We start from the raw sequence: 15420 nt of genomic DNA on the forward strand, positions 1-15420 counted from the left end.
AGTCTGAGGCAGTTGCTTAATGAGATAGTAAAGTGGAACTGCCTGTGTTCCATTGTGTTCAACATTAGGAGAATACATATATAAAGTACCATGATCATGAAAAACTATATAAACCTATATAAAATCATCTTCTATATGGAGAATAAATAGATTGATATAGAAATTTCATTGGAAGACAAAAAATATATATATTTTGATGAACTTGCAGTTATGAAGCACTTTTCAGTGCAAGGTAGATACTACTCTCTGATTAGGGTATTTTGGTGAATCCTTTGTATTCTCCTACACTTAAGAAAACCAGCAGGCTCTGGTAGTTAGATTATGATATTACACTTACACTATAAACAGGAGGCTTCGCAGCTTCAATTCCAGTGAATTAAGAATGTCTCAGTACATCACAGACTGGCTGCAGGGGAACCTATCAGTTGTTTCCTATGAAAATGTAGGTATGTTTCAGTGCATATATGGTCAATATATAGACAATTGTCAAAGAATGATGAAACAAGGAGCTGAAGAAGTAAACAATCACACCAAATGAAATGTGCAGCATAAAAGCACACTGAGATGCTGGATTAACGTTAAAGAACTGTAGAGACCAAAGTTCAAGGGCAAGTTTTAATGTATATTTTCAAGATTCCCTGTAGCCTGAGCTTATGATGTCTTAAAAGGTCGACTGAAGGAAACTCAGCAGTTAACAGCCCTGCTTCTCTTGGGCAAGGAACCCTGAATGAGTATAACTGCTGAGATAAGACTGTAAACTGAAGCTTGCATTAAATAAGGAATATTGCTTCCTGCCACTCTCTAAGCAAGGTGAAAATCTTTAGCCTTGCCTTTTCCTAAATAAACTTATGAAAGTATATGTATTTGTGTGCATATAATGTATTAAATAACACGACTTCATGCTCTTTTTCTTTAAGTGGAAGATGAGAAAATATTTGTGAAGCTAATGTGCTTTTTGCTATTTAATGCACCATTGGAAAGCATTTACATTTGCATTTAAAGGTCACACGAATTAAAAATAAAGGTGAGAATGTTTCTATGATATAACAATGAAAAAAATAATTTGTTTTACATTAAATATTTTTCTTTCATATTAATACTTCAAGATGGTTAGAAATTGATGTTTCAGTTTTCTTGTTTCCCTGAAAAGAAAGAAATCTTGTTTTAGTTCAAGCTGAAGAAAATCCAATTCTTCTCTTTTGCATTCCTTGGTACCTACTTAGAATTTTTGAAACAAACAAAAAAATAAATCAAATTAATTGTGTTATCCTTCCTGCTCTAGCTCAGATATATTTGTTATACTAAACTACACAGGAAAGAATGAACTTGTCCTGACATCTAATCACATAGGCTATGTGATTAAAGGCACATTAACACAGAGGAACTCAGAAGTCCCAGGGCAGGTGAGACCCTGATCAGAAATGTGACCCCATACAGACCTCTCTGTCCCAGGTGAACCTCAGCCCCAGGTACTCCGGGGACACCCCACAACAGAAGTCAGCAAGGGTAGCTCTCCAGGGCATCTCAAAGACTGAGACATGACCCTGCCCAGAGGCTCATTGCTAAATATTTTCCGTCGTGAAGTACTCTATTTTGCATGTGTATCTGTGTATGGGAGGGCTGAATGTTAGCACATGGAGTCAGGCTGTAGGTCACAGGGGAATGTGTGCATGGGGTTGCAGTAACTGGAGAGATGAGTGCATGACTACTGTGTGGGTATGTAGGTCAGTGTCAGCAGTCACTGTGAACGTGTTGGGCTCACCAGTGAGTAGCATAAGAGTTTTATGATCCAAGTACTGTGAAGGCTGCAAACTTGGGCTAGGTACTGGAGAGATTAAAAAGGTCTGGGAGTTGGTTACCAAAGGGAGCAGGGAGGCTATGGTGGGCAACCTTGGCAGACTGCCAGGTGTCCACCCAGCTGCTCTCGAGATGGGGAGATCTCTTACCAATTATCATGATAGTTAAAACAGAGTTGACTTTGGAATTTAATTTAATGACAATTAAAAAGACAGTAGGAAAGTGAGAAAAAAAAGACAAAAACAAGGACACTTTCCCCCACCACTCCCTTCTTCCCTGGCTCAACTTCGTTCTTCTTTCACTCTTTATTTCAAAAGCAATTTCAGTATAACTAACTTCTTGTAAAGGAGATTGTTTTTCCAAGTCACGTTTAGGGCTCTGTCTTCTGTTCATATTGTCCTGTTTTGATATAACATATATCTTTTATGTACAGGTAGAAGTGGTGAATCTACTGCTTGATGTTTTGTTGTGGGGAAAAGAACATAATTTGTTCCACTGTATAAAATAACAATTGCTCCAGCTATCTTAATCATATTCCACTTTAGCTTAAAATCATCTCTTCCTTGCCAAATCTCATTGTCAGTAATCATTCCCTGTCTTCCTTGATTTTTCAAAAGCCTTTGATGCATTTGACTATGCTCTGTTTCAAGCAGCCTTGCTCTACAATTGTTCACCTTCTCTTGGTTTTTACTTCTGCAGCTTCTCATTTCAAGTTTCTTTATTAACCATATGCTCTAGCAAGCCTATTCCCACTGTTAAGGGAGAATTCTTCCTCTTTGCTTTCCCCTTGATTGCAGTTGCAATTCAGTGTGTAGTTCCTTTTTCAGCTCTTTTAGCTATAGCTGAAGGACCAAATTCTTGGTCTTTGTCTCTTTTGCAGACAATGATCTGTCCCTGTATTTCTTTTTATGTCTTAATATGTATTTGCTGGTTATGGCCTAGCGTCTTCTCATACCCTCATCTTGTCCTTAGGGATAGTTTATACCCTTCTTTTATCCTACATCTGACTCTGCCTCTTCTCCCTACTTTAGTTTGTTGTGTGTGACCTTAGGACCCTAGCTCCAACCCATGGCCTCTCTTGACTGTTGGCTTTTACCCTCACCTCTGGTTCCAGGCAAGCTAGAAGAGAAGCGCTACTTATTTTCCAATCTAAGCCCAAGTTTGTTGTACTTTTTTTTTTTTTTCATGTCTGTGGCATAAAACATTCTGTATTTCTTTCACTTGTTCTCTACCACTTGCAACAACAGCATTTCTAAAAATGTATTTTTTACGTCTCCTTATTAATCACATGCATATCTCTGGTAAAATTAGGCAAGATGTATAGAATATATTCCTTGACATGTCATATATTTGAATATAATTAGATTTTTATTCATCATATTTGATATTTTTTCTCTATTGTTTTGTCAGTATCACTAAACAGATGACTCAGAAAAAATGTCTTTGTATAGAGACCAAACTTTTAACCTATCCATGCAATGAAAAGACATCAAAGAAGATTCTGTCTAAGTTAAATGGATGCACATTCTTGGACTTTTATGTTTCTGATTAAAACTTGTGCCCTTGTTATGTTTATTTTTAGGATTAGAGGTGGTTTATCATAAACCAGTATGCAGAACAAAGCATAATCACACAATAGTTTAGTCACATTTCCTGAGATTCATTTGAAGTATTGAATTTATAGTTTATCGATACAGTTCCATTAACATATCCTAATTATCATCAGAGGGACAAATTAAATCCATTACATTAAGGACTGTTTACAGAGTGGACGTACAGTATGTATATTTGTGGTGGTAGTATCTTTTATGATCATTGAATCATTGAATGGCTTGGTTTACAAAAGCATATTAGAGATCACCTAGTTCCAACCCCCCTGCCATGAGCTGGGGCGCCACCCACTAGACCAGGTTGCTCTGGGCCCTGTCCAGCCTGGCCTTGAACACCTCCAGGGATGGACATCCACAGCTTCTCTGGGTAGCCTGTTTCTGTGCCTCTGAGTGAAGAATTTCCTCCTAACCTCTAACCTAAATCTCCACTCTTTTAGTTTAAACGCATTCTCCCTTGTCCTGTCACTATCTGGCTGAGAAAAAAAGTTTCTCTCCATCTTTTTTTATAAGCCCCTTTTAAGTGGTGAAAACCTGCAATAAGATCACCCCAGAGCCTTCTCTTCTGTAGGCAGAACAGCCCCAGCTCTCTCAGACTTTCCTCATAGGAGAGGATTCTGTGATTCTATGACATGAAGCTGTGATATGGGACTTTCAGGTTGGATACGAGGAAAAGGTTCTTCACTGAGAGGGTAGCTGGGCACTGGAACATGCTACCCATTGAAACAGTCACGGAATCAAGCCTGCTGGAGTTCAAGAAGTATTTGAACAATACCCTCATATGGTTTGATTTTTGCATGGTCCTGTGCAGATCTAGGAGTTGGACTTGAGAATCCTTGTGTGTCCCTTCCAACTCAGGATATTCTATGATTCTATGATTCTTTTGCAAAGACTTATGAATCCAGAGGTGTCTTTATTATCATGATTTTTAGTTATCAAATTTATTTTATTTTGGGGGATACTGTGGTAATACTGACAGGATATATATATATTTTTTTCAATACAGATTTTTATAGAGAGAGTCATTTTAGAATATTTTAACTTGAATGAATTTTACATTGTTACATTTAAATGAAATAAAACATGTACAAAGATTCTAAATGCCATGACATTGCAAGTAACTAGACATACCCTATGCAGACATATCCTAAGCTGTGCATCAAAAGATAGAATGTGAACACCATGCATGACAAGTAGATTTTGTATATCATCCTCAAAGGATAATGGGATTTTTTTGATCTGGACAACTTTTCTTTTAACCTATGTCTAAATATCACTTCATCAGTTTTCTATCTCCTACAATTTGCTTGTATAAGCTCACATAGATTTTCTTTTACTTTGGGTGTCATTTGACATTGATTTTTTTTGACAAGCCATAAATCTTTATGGAAACTATATTGAAATTCAGCATTGTTAACATTTACGTACCTAAGACTTTTATTTGCAGGAATTTTCTTTTTTCCTTTCTCTTGCCATATTAGTTATTTTATGTATTTCCAGTCCCAGGATCAGCTGGGGACAGCTCGAACAGAAAGAACAGAGGACTCTAGAGATAATGAATTGTGCACTGTCACCTGGGAGTTTCAGGTATCCTTGGCACTTGCTTCTCCATATATCTTCCTTTGGGTTTTACTGTTGGGTAGTAAAGTTGTTGTTTTAGCATTAAACAGCATTCAGGGACCCTGATGATGAGGTCACTTTCTATTTTCACATTCATCCATGTTGGTCAGGATAGGTAGGCATACTTCTGAAGGGAAAAAAAAAAAAATAAAAAAGACTGCATTACAATAACGTTTTCTCATTATCTTTTTTCTAATTAAAATTACTTTTTTAAAAAAGTTGTTGAATATAAAGATTGTGTGTTGACTACTGGGAAAGTAAAAGAGTACTTCTTCCCTCAAATCTCTGAAAATAAGAAAATAAATACAATTAGGTTCAGATGTGCAGGCAATTAACTGTACTGAGAGAACCAGTGTGCCTTACAGGAAAGGGAACATTTTTAAAAGAAGTATTAATGCTCATTTTCATTTTGCCTTAATGGTCACAAATATTAAACTGGGAAAAGCTCATCAGTAATTATGTTATTAAGCTCACAGAATAAAATATGAACAGAAATTAAACGTTCTTGTTACGAAAAGAATAAAAGAATGGTGAAGATGCAACAGAGGTTTCTAGAAAAGTCAGGGATAAGACATCAACTGAAATATACCAGAAATGGGTAAATGCTGCTATCTCATATGTATAACTAAAAAAGATAAAGGCAATATTATCACAGTTGTACTATAGCAACAACTTTAAAGAGTTAGTGGCTACATTCTTGAAAACAATACCTACAGGTTACACATGCTAGCAAAAAAAAGAAGGAAGAAAAAAAAAAAAAAGCAAGAGCCATCAGTAAGAAGATAAGTCTAGTGATCAAGTCTAGTGATTTCATCATAGAGAAATTTCCATTTTTTGAAAAGATATCTAAGATATCTTTGTCTAAACTATCTGACTTCAGAAGCTGATGAATTACCTAAGACTGGAGAAAGATAGACAATATCTATGTGTAGAAAAATGGGGGAAAAAAGGGCTCTAGGCAATTATAAACCAGACAAATTTTGCTATTAACAGGTTTGTGACACAAACAATAACATGAATTATTAGCAAGCATTTGAACAATAGCATTGTGAGATGAGTATGACACAACATGGAGTTCTCAGAATGGATCACATCAAATACCTGTGTTATACAAGAGAGCCACGGAACAAGTACTGGAATAAGTAAAGTTTTGGTACTCCACAGAGACATCTTTCTTATGCCATGTCTATTAATGCTTAAAGTGGGCAATGTTAGGACAATCTATTGCATGACAAACTTAAATGCAAAGTAAGATCTTCTAAAAACTATTATATGCTGAATAAAAAACTGACTGTTGTTGCAAAAGGAAAAAAATATATCAGTAAGAAACTTGGTCATTTTATACACAACAAGCAAATAAGTAGAAGTCTTAATAGAACTATTGGATTCTGACTGCCTGTTGGAGAAGTCATTGGTTTGATATGCATCCTATTTAAAAATACTGGTGTTGATTTCTTAGTCATGCAATAGTTTAAGAAACTGTAAGAGGAGAATTGAAGATGAAACCAAACTGTAAAATGTTCATTTACTTGAGTAATTTGCCATATTATGCAGTGTTGTCATAAACTACATATATAGCATTACCCCAAAATTATTTTTGGAACTTAAAAATTCAGAGTAAGAAATTTAAGGAGTCTATTAAGTTAAGCAATGCAAAAATTCTGGCATCACTTTGTCAAAATAAATTGAATGCATTAATCAGTTAAATCAAATCAAATCAAATCAAATCAAAATTTGTTACCTGTTACCTATGAAGAATGTGCACAACTCAGTACAGAATTATTGGTCATATTTTGTTTTATTTCTATCGCACTGTCACAACTAACTTCTCCAATACCAGCCAGTCATTCAGAGAACAAAGTGACAAATAGCAGTCTTACCTTTGTCTAAACAAGTACTTTTTAATTCTCTTCAACTAAGTCTATTGATCTTTTCCATGAAGAAAAGAGTCTTCTGTGAATCTTTTCATTTATAGAGTCCTGTTGCGTTTGTTAAGATACATGCTTCTGTGAATTTATGTTTAAGTTAAAACACAGTTAAACAAATATGACTTAAATTTAGAGGAGGTTAGGAGGACCTGTTAAAGCAGGTGCAGAGGAAAGCTATAAAACTGATAGAAGGCTGGAGCACCTCACCTATAAAAAAAAGGCTGAGAGAGATGGGGTTGTTTAGCCCCAGATCAGAAGAGAACGCTCTTGTGAGACTTTATGGCAGCCTTTCAATACTTTTAAGAAAGATGGTGAGAGACTTTCTACAGGGGCATGTAGTGATAGGAGAAGGGATAATAGCTTTAAACTGAAAGTGGGTAGATTTAAATTAGATATAAGGAAGAAATTCTTTACTCAGATAGTGGTGAGGCACCAGAACATGTCCAGAGAAGCTGTGGATGCCCCCTCCCTGGAGGTGTTCAAGGTCATATTGGATGGGGCCTAGGGCAACCTGATCTAGTCTCTAGATGTCCCTGACCATAACAGAGGGGTTGGACTGGTTAATCTTTAAGGTCCCTGCTAACCCAAACACATATTAAATCCAGAGGTAAGGCAAAATACATAGTAAAGCATACTGGAGAAGAAAATTTCTTTAATTACAAAAAGGATTAATCTCCTTTTTGAGGTACATCAGATGATCCATAATTTGAGAAGACATTCAAATAGTCTTATCAATGTGGTGTCCAGAACATGAAATTATCTCACATCACAGTCATTACTACGTCTAGCACCTGTGGAGGATAAAGTAATAAGATTCAGTTAAACCAGCTGACTCAAGGAAATACTTAAAAGATTTTGTTTTCTTGGTCTGTACTGCTGTTAACATAAGAAGATACCTCTAACATATTTTGAATACTCTTTACTAAATTGCTGTATTACATTTAAACAGCTGGTGTGAGAAAATATTTGCCATCATTCTATATGCAGAAATTTATACTTATGCATTCCTTCAGTGCAATGTGGGTGTAGATGTCAACTAAGATATGAATTACAGATCACTGATTAATGATTTTAAAACACTTCTCATGAAGTCAGTGCATACTGATGACTTGATTAGATTTGCTAATGTGCCTCTTCATGTTCTCTCTGGAAAGCTCCTGGATTTTGTCAGTTTGTGAACTTTAAGATTATTCTAAAGCTTGGATATTCTGACTTACAATAATGTTATTATTGCAGTTGTGATACATGAACATGATCATTTGCAGAAAGGTCTTTTGGTGGGTGTTGTGTGTCAGAACACTTGCATCAACTGCTCTATTCTACTGCAGAGAATGCACATTCCACTGTGGATTGTATAAGAATGCAGCCTGAAGATAATATTCAGCACTAATAGAATTTCCACTTAGATATCGTGTCATGTTTGGGGAAATGTATGACAATTTGTGCAGTTCTAAGCCATAAACCAATTCAAAAGAATCCAGGAGAGAGCAATGTGCATGATCACAATTCTAGAAAATTTGATTTTTGAGGAAATACTGACCATTGTCACTTTAAATATCCTAACAAAGTACAAACCAGTGGGACACTTCATTTTCAAATACATAAAACATAGTTTTGTGAAAGAATAAAGGGAATTGTTTTCCTTTTCACTGTGTGTTTGAGAAGAAATAATGGGATGCCAATGAAGCAAAGCAAGTTAAGTGCATTGTTAGAGCATACCACAAAAATGTCCAAGATTAAGAGGAAGAGGTAATTTTGTTACTCCAAATAGGAAGGGAGCAATCTTTTCTATATAACAACACTGAAAAAGACAATAGATTGGATAATAAAAAGAATAAGTCAAGTAGAAAGTATTAGAGAAATGAACCAGTGGATAATTCTTGAAATCTGTAGCTTCTTTCCCCCAGAAGTGTTTAAGAACAGAGAGACAGAAATATAGGAATAAGATTGCATCACATGCAGGGTTAACAGCTAGTCAACTAAGCTAGGGTATATCAAAAAATATCCTGTGCAATTTATGTAGACTAAAAAATCACTCCTTATGTGCCAAGCCAAGGATTTATGGCTAGTGAGATTAAAGTCTTAAAAATCCAATCAAATAATAATTATTAGTCACATTACAATGTTATAGTCCAAATTATCCAATTATTGCAGCTCATTTCCAATAATGATACAGTTTAAACTGATGTACACTATTCTATTTTCTCTGGTGTTATATACCTTTCCTATATTTTTCTGGGTCCAAAAGTTGAGGAAGATGAGGGAGGTCAGAGCAACTCATTAGCATCCCAAGGTTATTAACAGCAGAATTTAATGTAAATGGTTTTTGATGTTTTTGATGTTGATGGTTTCTTACTCATCACTCTAGTTTATTCTTGGTGTAATTTTTTATGTTTTGTAATATGCATGACACCTTCAACTCCTTTGTGGGTCCACCACTCCCTTTTAGATCCAAATAGACTATGCATAGTGTAGTTTGGATATGTTTTCCTTGTTCTCTTTGTTATCCTTAAAGCAGATTGTACCCAACTACAAAGGTTGCATTAACTGACTGTTGGTGAAAGGGCCTGGGCCTCCGACTTCATCCTGTGCCTTGTACTTACAAGGCCTTTGCCACGTATTTTGTGCTCGTACTTTTGGAGATCTCTAATAAATGTTTTATTTCTCAACAACCCTCATCCAGTGGCTTCCTGATATTACAAGTAACATGTGTTAATACAACACTGTTAGATATTTCAAAAACAGTTAATTCTATAAAAACAATGATATATCAAATTATATGAGCAGACACAATGCTTTGGTAGTAGCTTTTCAGCAGTGCCTGATGGTTATAGCAGTATCATTGGTGTATTCTCAGAAATACTCTACAAGAGTAATTATAGCTAATTGTAGTAGGAAAAGGAATAAATGCATTCTGAAGTTCTCTTTTAGTACTAGAATTCTATTTTATATTCTGTACCATGTTGATGGGCTGCTAGCTCAAAGATAATACTTCAAGAAAAAAAAAAAAAAAGGAAATTATGCTACCTATTTATTAATAGGTTAACAATAAAGTAATGTCCACTTCCATTCCAGCTGAGATACTATCTAAAAAGTGATTCAGTACCTGGTGAAACAGCTATGAGAGAAAGGAAAAGGCTACATAAGCATATACATTACTCCACAGCAGGAAGAAATACTGCCAAAAAAGGATTACAATCTTATATTTTTTAAACTGTTGTATTTTCCTCAGCTGTGATTAAAAAAAAAAAAATCTATTTCATTTCCAGCAAAGTATTTTCATATTGTATAGAGTATATTTCCAGAACTTTGGGAGGAAAAAAAAAAAAAAAAGCTTAAACATTAGCACACCAGTTAGCACATCTAATATACTGAAGAGAATTTCTGACTGTTATCGTTAGAATGTTAATTATGTTACCATAAATCAGCATCTCCAGAATTTTCTGTGTACAGTGGACATGTAATATAAACATTGAGACAGTTTTGCAAAATGAGACATTTTGCAAAATGCAATCAGAAAGTATAGTGGATTTATGTTGCTGTGAGTGGAATTTCACATCGTGACTTTAATAAGTGTGGAGAAGACATTGACATGCACTACTCTCAGAGTGACACTAAACCTTATGCCACTTTGCAGGAACATGTAACATGTGACACTTGGAGACAAAATTCAAAGCTGTATCAATGTAACTTGATGCGAAAACATCTGAAGACAAGTCATGGTAGCAAGCAATAGTTAGATCAAGTCATGGTAGCAAGCAATAGTTAGATCACCTGTTCGAAAGGATTGCAAAGACAATTCAGATACCCCGGAGTGCCTGAATTCTTTTCTGTGTGAAAGTATTTCCCATTACATATCATGCCAGCTCTACAGTGTAACCTACCAAAAAATTATGTATATATATTTCATTATGCTAGACTTAATTTTATATGTGTGATTCTTATCTGATTTATACAACATAAAATATGACGTTTCCATGAAAAAGTATTTTGTTATGAAATTGCAAAAACAATAAGAAATCAAAATCTGCACTTATAATTTGCACTTATATATCTGAACTTGATAATTTGGAATTTAACAGTGGATATAAATTGGAAGTTTACTACCGCTTACTTTGTACAATGTGCTAATATTAAAATAGATGGATGGAACTTTTAATTTTTCAAAGTATCAACAATCTGTTGCCCTAGATATCATTTTCCAGTCAAAAGCAAATATAAATAATTAATGGTACTCATGCGAAAAGAACAGTGACAGACAATTTAGTGTACAAGTCAGCTTCTCTTTCGCTCCATAATTCTGATAGCTTCATCTTTGTGAGACTGATATCTATGATCCCTGCTGAGTCCCTATCTATAAGATCCCTATTGTACAAGAATATTTGATTTACATTATTCAACCTCTAAGAGGTTCTTTAAAGACACAAAAGGAAATCAGCTATAACAAATGAAAAGAAAAAAAAAATTCCAAAAGAAGTATTTCAGACACAGGAAAGTATAATTCTAAAAAGTAAGTTGATTATTCTAATCAGTTGGTCCATTAAAAAAAAAAAAAAAAAAGTGCTTAGCTCTATTTATTTAAAAGGAATTCCAAATACTTTATAATCTTAATTTTTTAAGAAAATCTTGGTATTGTTATTGTATAAGCTCAGCTGCCTGAACATGAAAGAATTATATGAAAAATGCAGGCGTTTGCAACTTGTATTGCAGTGTGCACTATTCTCAGATTCATAGAACAAATATGAATGAATGAACTCTGTATACTAATGCTTCAAACTGGTAAATAGTTTATATGAATTAGAGGAGGCAAGTGACTGAAAATATTGTTTCCTTTGTCTGTTGTAGGAAAACAGCCACTGGTGATACAACTTCTATATGTGCAGAGTGAGGGAACATTTGCTCCAAAACATCCAAAATCAGCATTCAGATTATGGGGATAGATTACACAGAAACACACACACACACACAAGTTTCAAATGGACAAGCACCTTTGGTACCTCATGAATTTATGAGGTATGTTTAATTACTCCTTTGAATCCTTTCAGTGAAGAGGATTATTTGAGGTCAGAGAATGGGGAGAATATTAATAATTATGATCTCATATAGTCTGAGTGCAAATGATCCCAATGTTAGCACTGAAATCATTAATACGGATATTCATTTTGTAACAGCAGCTCATTTACTCCAGCTATAATTGTCCCTGGTATGTATTTAGGGATAAAGTGATGTGAAATGTTTCTTTGCAGAAAGTGTTGGTTATAACGTATATGAAACTGGGAAAAGCTATTGTTATAACAGTTTGATGTATACAGAACTGAGGTTTCATGTGAAAAAAATCAGAGGAAAATACATTTATAGCCTATGTATTTTAGTCTAAAATAAAAAAAAAAACAAAGCAGTTACACCACACAAAACTGTGAAAAAGACAGATAGTGCACTTTCATCATATATTAATCAGATTTGTCTTTTCTACACACATAAAATTCTTTAGGTGTAATCCGCACAACTAGAAGATTTCTAGAAGGTGTCATCAATCATTTATAGTCACTGATAATGATAATATACATGGAATATAATCTTCAGTCAGAGTGAAATTCTCCATAATGACTTCAGATCAAAAAAAAAAAAAATATATATATATATAGGTTATCTGTAAATAGAGAAAGAATTTAATCACTCTATAGGATTTTATTTTCTTTCAGACCAAATTTTACATTCTTCACAAATAAAATTTGAAATAGGCCTAGTGTATTTTATCCCACCTAACAGAGCCTGAACCTACTTTTTGTCATACATTCATGCAGGGGTGGCAGTTATAATGGAGTTGGTGAGTTGTGTTCCCATCAGTCATTTGTAGCCCTCTGCCCATGGGATTTCTGCTTCCCAACCGTGCTAAACATGGACACTGCATGCGCTGGCACCAAAGTGCGATGACATATTAGGACAAGAGGCACACAATGACTGCCCAGCAACCACCTATGGAACAGGGGGATCCTTATCACTTTCAGAGCCACTACTGCATTTCTGCATCTGGAACAAAGAAAAATATATGCCCTGAGGACAATAAATTTTGGACAGGATGGAATAACCTAATTCCACTCACAGACTTATATTCCAATACAGGTAATGGGGCAGCAAAGAATTGTAATGTCTTCGCACACATAAATGAAAGAAGGTATTAATATACTTTCAGCTCTAAACCACAGTGAAATAACAGACATCTCTAATTCATTAGCTGTAATTACCTCAAAAAGAAAATTTCTATCTAACAATTTTTTCTTCCATTCTCCTATTTCTTACTCTCATCCTAATCTTTCTCCATTGTTGCATCTTTCCATTTCCTTTACAAACATGTTTATATATCCCTTCTCCTCCTCATCTCCACATTTTTTATTATTATTATATTTGATTCTCACATGACAATTGTAGCACTGGGTTTTGGATTTTTAAATTATTCTGATATACTTCCACATATGAAAGAATTAGAAAAATAAAATAAAAATAAAAATAAAATAAAATAAAATAAAATAAATAAAAATAGTCTACTTTTTCTACAGAATTGGGACTAGAGTCCTTTGTTAAATTACCTCTGAATAAGGTAGGAATGGAGTGGTGGGAAGGGAAGGGAAGGGAAGGGAAGGGAAGGGAAGGGAAGGGAAGGGAAGGGAAGGGAAGGGAAGGGAAGGGAAGGGAAGGGAAGGGAAGGGAAGTTACTGAGTCTATCTTAGCAAACAGAGAACGTGATGTCTAATAACATTTATCAAAGGTGGGATCATTAACTAGGTTAATATACCCTTTGAAAATTAATAGATAATGCCTTTGACTCATTAAGACAGAACTTTAGATTAGATTTACTGAACATATGCCACAAGTGCATACTTGTTTTAGGGTTCCCAAAGTTAGACCAAGGGGAGAAAAATATTTTATATTTTTAAACAAATCTAGAGGTAATAGTCTACTAATTCTTCTCAAAATAATTGCTCTTTGATTTTGTTTAAATTTGCAAGGTAAAGTCATAATCAAATATCATTTAATATTGTCTCAAGACCAGTTAATTTTCTATTTTCAACATATCTGTGTTTAAAAAATACATTTTTTGGTAGAATTATTTGAAAAGATTTTTTTAACTTATTCTATTAAATGTATCAGTAGGGTCTATAGAAACAGAATGTTATAAACTATTTATTTAACAGAAAATCTGAATAGATTTTCATAGCTTTCTTAGCCTTTTAATTTGAATATTTCCTAATCTTTCGTCTTTACTAAGTTCATCATTTCTGCAGTTAATGAAATATATTTAGAGGTTTCCCAATTTATTTCCTCTTTATCCTATTTGCCTAAGCCATCTTGGCTTCAAAACTGTTTCTCTGAAACAGCTAGTGTTCTCTTGAAAAAATATTGCAGAAAAGGAAAAGTTCTCAGAGCCCAGTTAGAAGGAAGGGTCAGTCTAATAGGCTCTTATAAAGAAAGGCAAAGTGTCTTATAACCCTTACAGGTGCTTCAGTTCTGCGGTTTCTTAAAGGATGTTCAGCAGCCTCTGAGAAACTGCTCCTAATTTGTTCTGTCTTGGGCTTTAGCAAGGTTAACATTTGTTCATCTCCTTCTTATCCATTTTTTTTTCTTTGTATATATACTTCTGGCTTGTATGCTTTGTTTTTGTTTTTTATTTCCTTTTGAATACAAACCTTAAGGAAACCTCAAAAATGTTCTCCATCATGCCTTTAAGTTATAAGTTTCTTTCCTTTTTTGGAGGGAAGTTTAAAAATATAAACTCTTTCTTGAGAACAAAGGTTATCTTATTTGTTTAATTATTTATTTTAAATCATTGAAATATGCTCCCATTTCTGTGAAATGTGCACTTTTTGAAATGTTCTAAAAAATACATGAAAGAACATAATATTTTTGTTCTTGGCCTGTGTTATCCACTGCAAAGAACAAAACAGAACAGGGGAACACAAGAGAGACCTATGATCAAATTGCTCACGCTCAAAATCAAGATATTTCAAGAAGCAGAAGCAACTTTCATGTGAGTGTTGGAGTGAGAAGAGAGTCAGCAAGGGAGATAGGTTTCTGACAGAGCAGCAAAGGAGTTTAGATCCCAAGATGATACTGCAATGTGCAAAAAGCCCATACTGAAAATCATACCTGCAGGATTGCTCAGTATTACTAATGGTAGGGACTAATTTGAAAGAACTGACGCTCTAGCAGCCCCCAAGTTTCTCCCTTCCTAACATTGTACAATTTAATTGGCTAGTCTCCATAAATAGAGGAATACTGAGATAAGGAGTTCCCACCAACTGTATTGGGTTTATGTGTCAAGGTTTTCAGAGTGGGCGGGCTGCAGGGGTGGCCTCAGAGCCAGCAGCTGCCCCATGTCAGACCAGAGCCAGCTCCACACAGCTCCACATGGGACCCACCACTGGCCAGAGCCAAGCCAGGGAGCGATGCTGGGTGGGCCTCTGGGAGAG

At 34.9% G+C, this 15420-nt stretch overlaps 1 long non-coding RNA gene across 1 annotated transcript; it reads left to right on the plus strand.

Moving 5' to 3' along the window:
• Window positions 1-836: 836 nt before the first annotated feature.
• Window positions 837-12698, plus strand: LOC308192735. The gene is made up of 3 exons (XR_013949061.1): window positions 837-1024; window positions 4905-4991; window positions 11798-12698. It is a non-coding gene; the product is annotated as an uncharacterized lncRNA (long non-coding RNA).
• Window positions 12699-15420: the final 2722 nt, after the last annotated feature.

The sequence above is a fragment of the Anser brachyrhynchus genome (assembly GCF_964034855.1).
Source record: "Anser brachyrhynchus genome assembly, chromosome: 3".
NCBI lineage: Eukaryota > Metazoa > Chordata > Aves > Anseriformes > Anatidae > Anser > Anser brachyrhynchus.